Source organism: Bombina bombina, chromosome 1 (assembly GCF_027579735.1).
Source record: "Bombina bombina isolate aBomBom1 chromosome 1, aBomBom1.pri, whole genome shotgun sequence".
Taxonomy (NCBI): Eukaryota; Metazoa; Chordata; class Amphibia; order Anura; family Bombinatoridae; genus Bombina; species Bombina bombina.
In genome coordinates this window covers 1,037,338,013-1,037,350,115 of record NC_069499.1, presented here as the reverse complement: position 1 = coordinate 1,037,350,115, position 12,103 = coordinate 1,037,338,013, and positions in this window count along the sequence as shown.

Below are 12,103 nucleotides of genomic sequence, written 5' to 3'. Positions count from 1 at the left end.
TAATAACAGGCTTGATATGAACCAAAGCCTAAACAAAACAGTGAATATCAGGAAACTTAGGAATCTTTCTATAAAATAAAACAGAAAGAGCAGAGATTTGTCCCTTCAAGGAACTTGCAGACAAAGCTTTATCGAAACCATCCTGAAGAAACATTAAAATTCTAGGAATTCTAAAAGAATGCCAGGAGAATTTATGAGAACACCATGAAATATAGGTCTTCCAAACTTGATAATAAATCTTCCTTGAAACAGATTTACGAGCCTGTAGTATAGTATTAATCACTGAGTCAGAGAAACCTCTATGACAAAGCACTAAGCGTTCAATTTCCATACCTTCAAATTTAATGATTTGAAATCCTGATGGAACAATGGCCCTTGAGACAGAAGGTCTGGTCTTTGAGGAAGTGGCCAAGGCTGGCAACTGGACATCCGGACAAGATCCGCATACCAAAACCTAAGAGGCCACGCTGGTGCTACCAGAAACACATACGATTGTTCCATAATGATCTTGGAGATCACTCTTCGAAGAACTAGAGGCGGAAAGATATAAGCAGGTTGGTAAAACCAAGGAACTGCTAAAGCATCCACCATCTCCGTCTGAGGATCCCTGAACCTGGGAAGTTTCTTGTTTAGATGAGAAGCCATCAGATCTATTTCTGGAAGGTAGGGGTAACAAAAATGTTACTTTTTCAGATAGTGAGGCAGAGTCTGGGGATGATGGTGCATATTCAGCTGAGGAAGAAACCCTCCAGGATACGGTAAAAAGGAACACTAATTATAACAGATTTTCTGGACGGGGTAACATGCACACTAGAATGGATATGAGACAGGGCCCTAACAGGGTATATGCAGTCCAACACTCTGGTAAACCCAGCTTTCAACAACAAAATACACACCAACAGAGAAAATATCAACCATCTGTAAACCCTGTTCCATCTTATGAACAACAATCTATGAATGAGTCAACAAGTAGAGATGAGGAGTTTTCACAGATGGAGCAGGTTTTTCACATGGGTCAGCGGTCCAGGGGAGGTGGGACAGCAATCACACTACCCGAACAAGGAAGGTACCCGGTAAGACAAACCAGGATGCCATCAAAATACAAACCGTCATAAATCTATCTGATCATACCTTGACAAAAGAAGAGTACAGAGTGTTGAGTTTGGGCCTGGGCTTTGTGCCCACTGTAAGTTTCAATTTGTTTAATACAATGTTGGATCTTAACAAATTTGTGCGCAACCTAACACTCTGTAAACACTTCAAAAACAATGAATCAGAAATTCCTATAGAACAATCCCAGGGGCAAGTGAATTCTAATATCTACCAAGGGTTTCAATTCCAAGATACATGTGACCTCATAGCCCTGAGGGGGTTGGAACATGAGACAATAACTGATACCACTAATACACAAACCACATCGCACAAGAGATACAAAAATCCCTCTACTTTCTACCCCATCCAGAGCAGAGGAAATACCATAGAGACTTTTTATAGAAGAGTTGAGGCTGACTTGAGAAAACTAAATCATGAGAAAAAAACAGTTAAAAACAATCTAAGTGTACTTGAAAAACAAGCCATGAGATCATTAAGTGACAATTTGAATATTGTCATAAAACAAGCGGATAAAGGGGGCTCTGTAGTTGTCATGAATAGGTCATACTATATAAGTGAGGCCTTGAGGCAACTGGAAGATGACAACAGTTACATCAAACTGAGGGGAGACCCGACGAATGTGTTTCAGAGACAACTTATGCACCTTTTGGATAGTGCTGTGGAAGAGGGTTTTATTGACAATGACACCTGTCAATATTTGTATGTCAAACACCCGGTAACTCCAATTTTCCACCACCTTCCTAAGGTGCATAAAACAATTGAAAACGTGCAGGGAAGACCGATAGTGAGTGGAATAGGATCTATGCTAGAGCATCTATCAGAATGGTTGGATGACTTGCTACAACCTTTGGTCATAGCCCTCCCTAGTTATATTAGGGACACAAAACACATTCTGAATCTTATTGATCAAATCAGATGGACACAGAATTCTATGTGGCTCACAGTGGATGTCACAGCATTGTACTCTTCAATCCCTCATCATTTAGGATTGAAGGCTATTGAATATTTTTTGATTAATGAGACAACTTACAGTGAGCCTTTTAGAGCTTTTGTGTTGGAGGTCACTGAATTTCTCCTCTCACACAATTATTTCCAATTTGAAGGTGACTACTATCTGCAGAAATGTGGGACTGCTATGGGCGCTAAGTTCGCCCCTACCTATGCCAACCTATATATGGGTTGGTGGGAGCGGTCCCACATTTATGCGGATAGTAACACCTTCTGTCCTGCCATTAGGATGTACTATCGTTTCATAGACGATTTGCTGTTTGTTTGGGACAGTGAGAGATACCCAGTAAATGAATTTGTTAAATATCTGGATCAGAATGATTTCAATCTGCGTTTCACACATGAAACAAACAAACAGAATATTCATTTTTTGGATGTGGAGCTTAGGGGATGGCAATCAGGCGACATTACATCTGAAGTATACAGGAAGCCCATTTCAGGGAACAGTATATTACATGCCCAAAGTTGCCATCCTCGTCAGGTTCCATATTCTGTGGCTAAGGGACAATTTATTCGTCTTAAAAGGAACTGTACAAAAGTAAATGACTATGAACGCCACGCAGAAGCATTACAGGATAGATTGAAAGAAAGGGGATATAGTACCAAGGTGCTTAAGAAAGCTAGAAACGAAGTAGACAAACTAACAAGAGATTCCCTTTTGGTGGACCGCATAAAACCTAGTGGTCACCAAGAATGCAAATTGACATTTGTTACAGATTATTCTGAACAATACCACACTATTTGCAATATAATCCGAGGACATTTTAAACTACTGGCAGCTGATGATTGCCTAGCTGATGCAGTAAGAAAAGGCTGCAGATTCTCGTATCGACGGAATAAATCTGTGGGTAGCATTCTATCTCCCTCACAACTTAAAAAACCGGCTCCAGCTATACAATCCTCCTGGCTTAGACATAGGGGCACATATAGATGTGGGAACAATCAATGCAAAGCATGTGAACATGTCCACATAGGCTCATCATTTCAATCCTGTACTACAGGGGAAAGTTTTGAAGTAGCAGCCTGCGTGAACTGTAGATCCACCTACTGCATCTATCTCTTGTGGTGCACGGTTTGTAACCTCCAATACATAGGTTTAACAACAAGAGAGGTACGCTCACGGATACGTGAGCATTTATCAACCATTAGAGTAGGTAAGAGTACCACCCCCGTAGTTAATCATTTTGTTAATACACACAATAAAGATTGCACAAGCCTCAGATGGATGGTAATTGAGAAAGTTCAGGCCCGAGGGAGGGGTGGAGATAAATTCCAAATTCTATCCAGACAGGAGATGTACTGGATATTCAGACTTCAGACCAAGGTTCCTTTTGGTCTGAACTCTGAGTATGACTTTATCAATCATTGGAATTGATCACGTCATCCCCCCCTCCTTCAGGTCCCTTTGAAGGCTTTTTTAAAGTCATAAAGCCTTAGAGCTTCCAAAGGCCCTTGAAATCCAGAGATCAATAAATAAATAATTGTCTCATGTAAGTTTCCAATTATATATTGGTCAATAGCACTTATGTGTGTAGATGACTAGTATATATATAAAAAGATTTTTTCATAACCTTGGTTATGGAGATAACACACTTAGAGTTATACAAAAACATATAGGTTATACATTACATGTTACATCTATTTGTTCTTCTACTTAATCCATTACAAGGTTTAATTTACTATCAAGCTTCTATAGTTTTCAGTATAAGAACTAGGTAAATTATTGCAGCCCCTTTAGAGATAAAATCTACATGAAAAGTTGTATGAAATTTGATATGAAATCTATATACAAAAAAAATCAGTCTTTCCTCTTTTAAAACTTTAAAATGTAAAATTTAAAGTTTAAAATTTAAAATGTAAGATTTCCATTTTCAGTTTAATCCATCTCTAACAAAAGAAATATGAGATTGAGGCACAAAGTAAATGTTAGACATGCGTGAACTTAGGGCACTATACAAGTATATACTCTAAATTGCATGAATTGATGTGTGTATATATTCTATCCCATTGCTAAATAAGAGTACTATGTATTGCACCTTTAAAAACCCTAATTGATAATTGAGATTTCTACCAATCAAACCCTAGTATAGGGTTCTTAAGCAGGAGTGTCTGTATGTTGTTTTAGGACTATGAGTACGGCGCAAGCCGAAACATGTTAGTCTGTTCTTTTCTAATAGGGTATGTTCCCTCTGTATTTTAAATACTTCTAAATAAAGAGACTTTTTTTTAATTGCAGCAACTGACATCTTGTATATTTTTGAGCTTTAATTTTTGCCCAAGTCAGTTGCTGCTTTTCTACTAGCTGCACTGCAGTCCGGACTTGCTAATAACCCTCTCTCTGGATGATATCCTTTTTACTTTGTTTCCCGAGGATATAACATACGATATCAGGATAAAAACTGTGGAAGTACCTATTTTGGTGCTAGTTGATTGTAGACTTTAACTACATAGGATTTTGCGGCAGAGAAACTTGAAACAGCCCGTGGATTGGCCAAAGTTCCACTAGACTCCAAGCCCAGTTGCCCAGGGTGTACCGTTAACAGACGGAATCCAGGAAGTGACGTCACGCCCCACGTGTGGCGATACGGAAGACGCTGAATCCGCATGGTGTGGACGGACGGGGGTCCGGAACAGCGCACAGCAAGCCAGCAAGACCTAGGACGATCCAGGTCAGAGGTACCGGGGCACAGAAGGGAGCGGAGGTATATGTATCCATATATATATGTATCTGCATGAACAGTAGACATTGGTTTGCTGATTGGGACTTTTCCATATCCACTTAAAATCCTTCATATTATCGTTATAAGGATCACTAGCCACATATTGACACTCGGGAACAAGTCATATAGGGTTATCTGAATAACGCAAAATATATATACATAAAAAGTCAAAATACTAACGGAGGGGCTTGATAACCTATTGTTTATTGTCCACAGAGAGAGGGGAGCACAGCATACTTTGCTTGTTATTACTGTCACTACTTAGAAACAAAAAATAAAAAGGAACTATAACTCAAAGCCTGTTCGGACATTACTATATAGCAGTTATTTTGCTTTGTTGCAATAAACCATTTCTTTTTCTCATTTGTATTTTTGGGTGTTTGGGCAAAACCCCTGGTTTTTGTATTGCAACAATATGCAGCAAGATATGATTCAAGAGGGATCAACTGTGATCACCTATTATTCACTAAAAGAAGCAAATGAGAGGGACTTTGACAATGTGGAAATAGAGCATATATTCTCACATGATCGAAAAAGTTTTGATTTGCCTATGCTATTTGATGAGATGGAGCGCCTTTTGATTAAGGAAAAGAAAATCAAATGGGATATTTGGACTTTAGAAAAGTATCTAGCCCTTAACATGATACCAAGGGGCTTGCGAATCAGCAAATTTCCAACTTTTGAAACTGATGATCAAGAGTTTATTGATATGTGGAACCTTATTCTAAGTGACTGTTCTGGCCGACTAATGAAACTACTGATAAGTCATAAAACTGAAATGTTAAATGCAATCAGGGTTGATATTTGTGATGTACAAACACTTTTAAACAATATCTGTGCCAGTATTGATTTTCCCAAATTTGATGCAGTCTTGCAAAAAACAATCAGAGAGGTTAAGGAGGAGATTGTTAGTATCAAACACAACAAATTTTTAAGGGATAAATCAGATTATGATAACAACAAAATCTATATTTGGAACAGAGGCCAAAGATTCCAATATAGGAGGAGTCAGAACAGGGGGCATAGGAGAGGAAGGGGTAGGAGACAGAGAGGTAGGGGTAACAAAAATGTTACTTTTTCAGATAGTGAGGCAGAGTCTGGGGATGATGGTGCATATTCAGCTGAGGAAGAAACCCTCCAGGATACGGTAAAAAGGAACACTAATTATAACAGATTTTCTGGACGGGGTAACATGCACACTAGAATGGATATGAGACAGGGCCCTAACAGGGTATATGCAGTCCAACACTCTGGTAAACCCAGCTTTCAACAACAAAATACACACCAACAGAGAAAATATCAACCATCTGTAAACTCTGTTCCATCTTATGAACAACAATCTATGAATGAGTCAACAAGTAGAGATGAGGAGTTTTCACAGATGGAGCAGGTTTTTCACATGGGTCAGCGGTCCAGGGGAGGTGGGACAGCAATCACACTACCCGAACAAGGAAGGTACCCGGTAAGACAAACCAGGATGCCATCAAAATACAAACCGTCATAAATCTATCTGATCATACCTTGACAAAAGAAGAGTACAGAGTGTTGAGTTTGGGCCTGGGCTTTGTGCCCACTGTAAGTTTCAATTTGTTTAATACAATGTTGGATCTTAACAAATTTGTGCGCAACCTAACACTCTGTAAACACTTCAAAAACAATGAATCAGAAATTCCTATAGAACAATCCCAGGGGCAAGTGAATTCTAATATCTACCAAGGGTTTCAATTCCAAGATACATGTGACCTCATAGCCCTGAGGGGGTTGGAACATGAGACAATAACTGATACCACTAATACACAAACCACATCGCACAAGATATACAAAAATCCCTCTACTTTCTACCCCATCCAGAGCAGAGGAAATACCATAGAGACTTTTTATAGAAGAGTTGAGGCTGACTTGAGAAAACTAAATCATGAGAAAAAAACAGTTAAAAACAATCTAAGTGTACTTGAAAAACAAGCCATGAGATCATTAAGTGACAATTTGAATATTGTCATAAAACAAGCGGATAAAGGGGGCTCTGTAGTTGTCATGAATAGGTCATACTATATAAGTGAGGCCTTGAGGCAACTGGAAGATGACAACAGTTACATCAAACTGAGGGGAGACCCGACGAATGTGTTTCAGAGACAACTTATGCACCTTTTGGATAGTGCTGTGGAAGAGGGTTTTATTGACAATGACACCTGTCAATATTTGTATGTCAAACACCCGGTAACTCCAATTTTCCACCACCTTCCTAAGGTGCATAAAACAATTGAAAACGTGCAGGGAAGACCGATAGTGAGTGGAATAGGATCTATGCTAGAGCATCTATCAGAATGGTTGGATGACTTGCTACAACCTTTGGTCATAGCCCTCCCTAGTTATATTAGGGACACAAAACACATTCTGAATCTTATTGATCAAATCAGATGGACACAGAATTCTATGTGGCTCACAGTGGATGTCACAGCATTGTACTCTTCAATCCCTCATCATTTAGGATTGAAGGCTATTGAATATTTTTTGATTAATGAGACAACTTACAGTGAGCCTTTTAGAGCTTTTGTGTTGGAGGTCACTGAATTTCTCCTCTCACACAATTATTTCCAATTTGAAGGTGACTACTATCTGCAGAAATGTGGGACTGCTATGGGCGCTAAGTTCGCCCCTACCTATGCCAACCTATATATGGGTTGGTGGGAGCGGTCCCACATTTATGCGGATAGTAACACCTTCTGTCCTGCCATTAGGATGTACTATCGTTTCATAGACGATTTGCTGTTTGTTTGGGACAGTGAGAGATACCCAGTAAATGAATTTGTTAAATATCTGGATCAGAATGATTTCAATCTGCGTTTCACACATGAAACAAACAAACAGAATATTCATTTTTTGGATGTGGAGCTTAGGGGATGGCAATCAGGCGACATTACATCTGAAGTATACAGGAAGCCCATTTCAGGGAACAGTATATTACATGCCCAAAGTTGCCATCCTCGTCAGGTTCCATATTCTGTGGCTAAGGGACAATTTATTCGTCTTAAAAGGAACTGTACAAAAGTAAATGACTATGAACGCCACGCAGAAGCATTACAGGATAGATTGAAAGAAAGGGGATATAGTACCAAGGTGCTTAAGAAAGCTAGAAACGAAGTAGACAAACTAACAAGAGATTCCCTTTTGGTGGACCGCATAAAACCTAGTGGTCACCAAGAATGCAAATTGACATTTGTTACAGATTATTCTGAACAATACCACACTATTTGCAATATAATCCGAGGACATTTTAAACTACTGGCAGCTGATGATTGCCTAGCTGATGCAGTAAGAAAAGGCTGCAGATTCTCGTATCGACGGAATAAATCTGTGGGTAGCATTCTATCTCCCTCACAACTTAAAAAACCGGCTCCAGCTATACAATCCTCCTGGCTTAGACATAGGGGCACATATAGATGTGGGAACAATCAATGCAAAGCATGTGAACATGTCCACATAGGCTCATCATTTCAATCCTGTACTACAGGGGAAAGTTTTGAAGTAGCAGCCTGCGTGAACTGTAGATCCACCTACTGCATCTATCTCTTGTGGTGCACGGTTTGTAACCTCCAATACATAGGTTTAACAACAAGAGAGGTACGCTCACGGATACGTGAGCATTTATCAACCATTAGAGTAGGTAAGAGTACCACCCCCGTAGTTAATCATTTTGTTAATACACACGATAAAGATTGCACAAGCCTCAGATGGATGGTAATTGAGAAAGTTCAGGCCCGAGGGAGGGGTGGAGATAAATTCCAAATTCTATCCAGACAGGAGATGTACTGGATATTCAGACTTCAGACCAAGGTTCCTTTTGGTCTGAACTCTGAGTATGACTTTATCAATCATTGGAATTGATCACGTCATCCCCCCCTCCTTCGGGTCCCTTTGAAGGCTTTTTTAAAGTCATAAAGCCTTAGAGCTTCCAAAGGCCCTTGAAATCCAGAGATCAATAAATAAATAATTGTCTCATGTAAGTTTCCAATTATATATTGGTCAATAGCACTTATGTGTGTAGATGACTAGTATATATATAAAAAGATTTTTTCATAACCTTGGTTATGGAGATAACACACTTAGAGTTATACAAAAACATATAGGTTATACATTACATGTTACATCTATTTGTTCTTCTACTTAATCCATTACAAGGTTTAATTTACTATCAAGCTTCTATAGTTTTCAGTATAAGAACTAGGTAAATTATTGCAGCCCCTTTAGAGATAAAATCTACATGAAAAGTTGTATGAAATTTGATATGAAATCTATATACAAAAAAAATCAGTCTTTCCTCTTTTAAAACTTTAAAATGTAAAATTTAAAGTTTAAAATTTAAAATGTAAGATTTCCATTTTCAGTTTAATCCATCTCTAACAAAAGAAATATGAGATTGAGGCACAAAGTAAATGTTAGACATGCGTGAACTTAGGGCACTATACAAGTATATACTCTAAATTGTATGAATTGATGTGTGTATATATTCTATCCCATTGCTAAATAAGAGTACTATGTATTGCACCTTTAAAAACCCTAATTGATAATTGAGATTTCTACCAATCAAACCCTAGTATAGGGTTCTTAAGCAGGAGTGTCTGTATGTTGTTTTAGGACTATGAGTACGGCGCAAGCCGAAACATGTTAGTCTGTTCTTTTCTAATAGGGTATGTTCCCTCTGTATTTTAAATACTTCTAAATAAAGAGACTTTTTTTTAATTGCAGCAACTGACATCTTGTATATTTTTGAGCTTTAATTTTTGCCCAAGTCAGTTGCTGCTTTTCTACTAGCTGCACTGCAGTCCGGACTTGCTAATAACCCTCTCTCTGGATGATATCCTTTTTACTTTGTTTCCCGAGGATATAACATACGATATCAGGATAAAAACTGTGGAAGTACCTATTTTGGTGCTAGTTGATTGTAGACTTTAACTACATAGGATTTTGCGGCAGAGAAACTTGAAACAGCCCGTGGATTGGCCAAAGTTCCACTAGACTCCAAGCCCAGTTGCCCAGGGTGTACCGTTAACAGACGGAATCCAGGAAGTGACGTCACGCCCCACGTGTGGCGATACGGAAGACGCTGAATCCGCATGGTGTGGACGGACGGGGGTCCGGAACAGCGCACAGCAAGCCAGCAAGACCTAGGACGATCCAGGTCAGAGGTACCGGGGCACAGAAGGGAGCGGAGGTATATGTATCCATATATATATGTATCTGCATGAACAGTAGACATTGGTTTGCTGATTGGGACTTTTCCATATCCGCTTAAAATCCTTCATATTATCGTTATAAGGATCACTAGCCACATATTGACACTCGGGAACAAGTCATATAGGGTTATCTGAATAACGCAAAATATATATACATAAAAAGTCAAAATACTAACGGAGGGGCTTGATAACCTATTGTTTATTGTCCACAGAGAGAGGGGAGCACAGCATACTTTGCTTGTTATTACTGTCACTACTTAGAAACAAAAAATAAAAAGGAACTATAACTCAAAGCCTGTTCGGACATTACTATATAGCAGTTATTTTGCTTTGTTGCAATAAACCATTTCTTTTTCTCATTTCTATTTCTGGAAGACCCCACATCTGTATAATCTGACAAAATACATCTGGATGGAGAAACCACTCCCCTGTATGTAAGGTCTGACAGCGGAGATAATTCACTTCCAAATTGTCTACACCTGGGATATGCACCGCAGAAATTAGAGAAAAGCTGGATTCCACCCAAGAAAGTATCTGGGATACTTCTTTCATAGCTAGGGGACTATGAGTCCCACCCTGATTGACATATGCCACAGTTGTGATATTGTCCATCTGAAAACAAATGAATGGTTCTCTCTTTAACAGAGGCCAAACCTGAAGAGCCCTGAAAATAGCACAGAGTTCTAAAATATTGATCGGTAACCTCGCCTCTTGAGGTTTCCAAACCCCTTGTTCTGTCAGAGATCCCCAGACAGCTCCCCAACCTGAAAAAGACTTGCATCTGTTGTGATCACAGTCCAGGTAGGACGAACAAAAGAGGCCCCCTGAATTATAAGATGATGGTCTAACCAAGTCAGAGAGCGTTAAATGTTGGGATTTAAGTATATCAATTGTGATATCCGAGTATAACCCCTGCACCATTGATTCAGCATACAAAGCTGCAGAGGTCTCATATGAAAACGAGCAAAAGGGATCGCATCCGATGCTGCAGTCATGAGATCTAAAACTTCCATGCACATAGCCACTGAAGGGAATGAAGGTTTCAACAAGCTGAAGAACCTTTGAAAAGATCCTTTGAGCTGTTGCTAGGCCAAATGGAAGAGCAACAAATTGGTAATGCTTGTCTAGAAAAGCGAATATCAGAAACAGATAGTGGTCTGGATGAATCGGAATGTGAAGATATGTATCCTGTAAGTCTATTGTGGACATATAATGACCTTGCTGAACAAAAGGCAGGATAGTCCTTATAGTCACCATCTTAAAAGTTGTGACCCTTACAAAACTACTCAAAAACTTCAGATCCAGAACTGGCCTGAATGAATTTTCTTTTTTTGGAACAATGAATAGATTTGAATAAAACCCCAGACCCTGTTCCTGAAACAGAACTGGTATAATTACCCCTGAAAGCTCTAGATCTGAAACACTTCAGAAAAGCCTGAGCCTTTACCAGATTTGCTGGAACTTGAGAGAAAAAAAAAATCTCACAGGCGGTCTTACTCTGAATCCTGTTCGATACCCTTGAGAGACAATACTCTGAATCCAATGATTTTGAACAGAATCTGCAAAAATGTCTTGAAATAATTTCAATCTGCCCCCCACCAGCTGAAATGGATCGAGGGCCGCACCTTCATGCAGACTTGGGGGCTGGCTTTGGTTTCTTAAAAGGCTTGGATTTATTCCAACTTAAAGAAGGTTTCCAAGTGGAACCAGAGTCTTTTAGGGGAAGGATTGGTTTTCTGTCCCTTATTCTGTCGAAAAGAACAAACACGATTAGAAGCTTTAGATTTACCCTTAGATCTTTATCTTGAGGTAAAGACTCCCTTCACCCCAGTGATAGTTGAAATAATTGAATCCAACTGAGAAACAAATAAATTGTTAACTTGGAAAGAAAGATAGTAATCTAGACTTAGATACCATGACAGCATTCCAAGATTTAAGCCATAAAGCTCTTCTAGCTAAAATAGCTAAAGACATGGATTTAACATCAATCTTGAGGATATCAAAAATGGCATCACACATAAAATGATT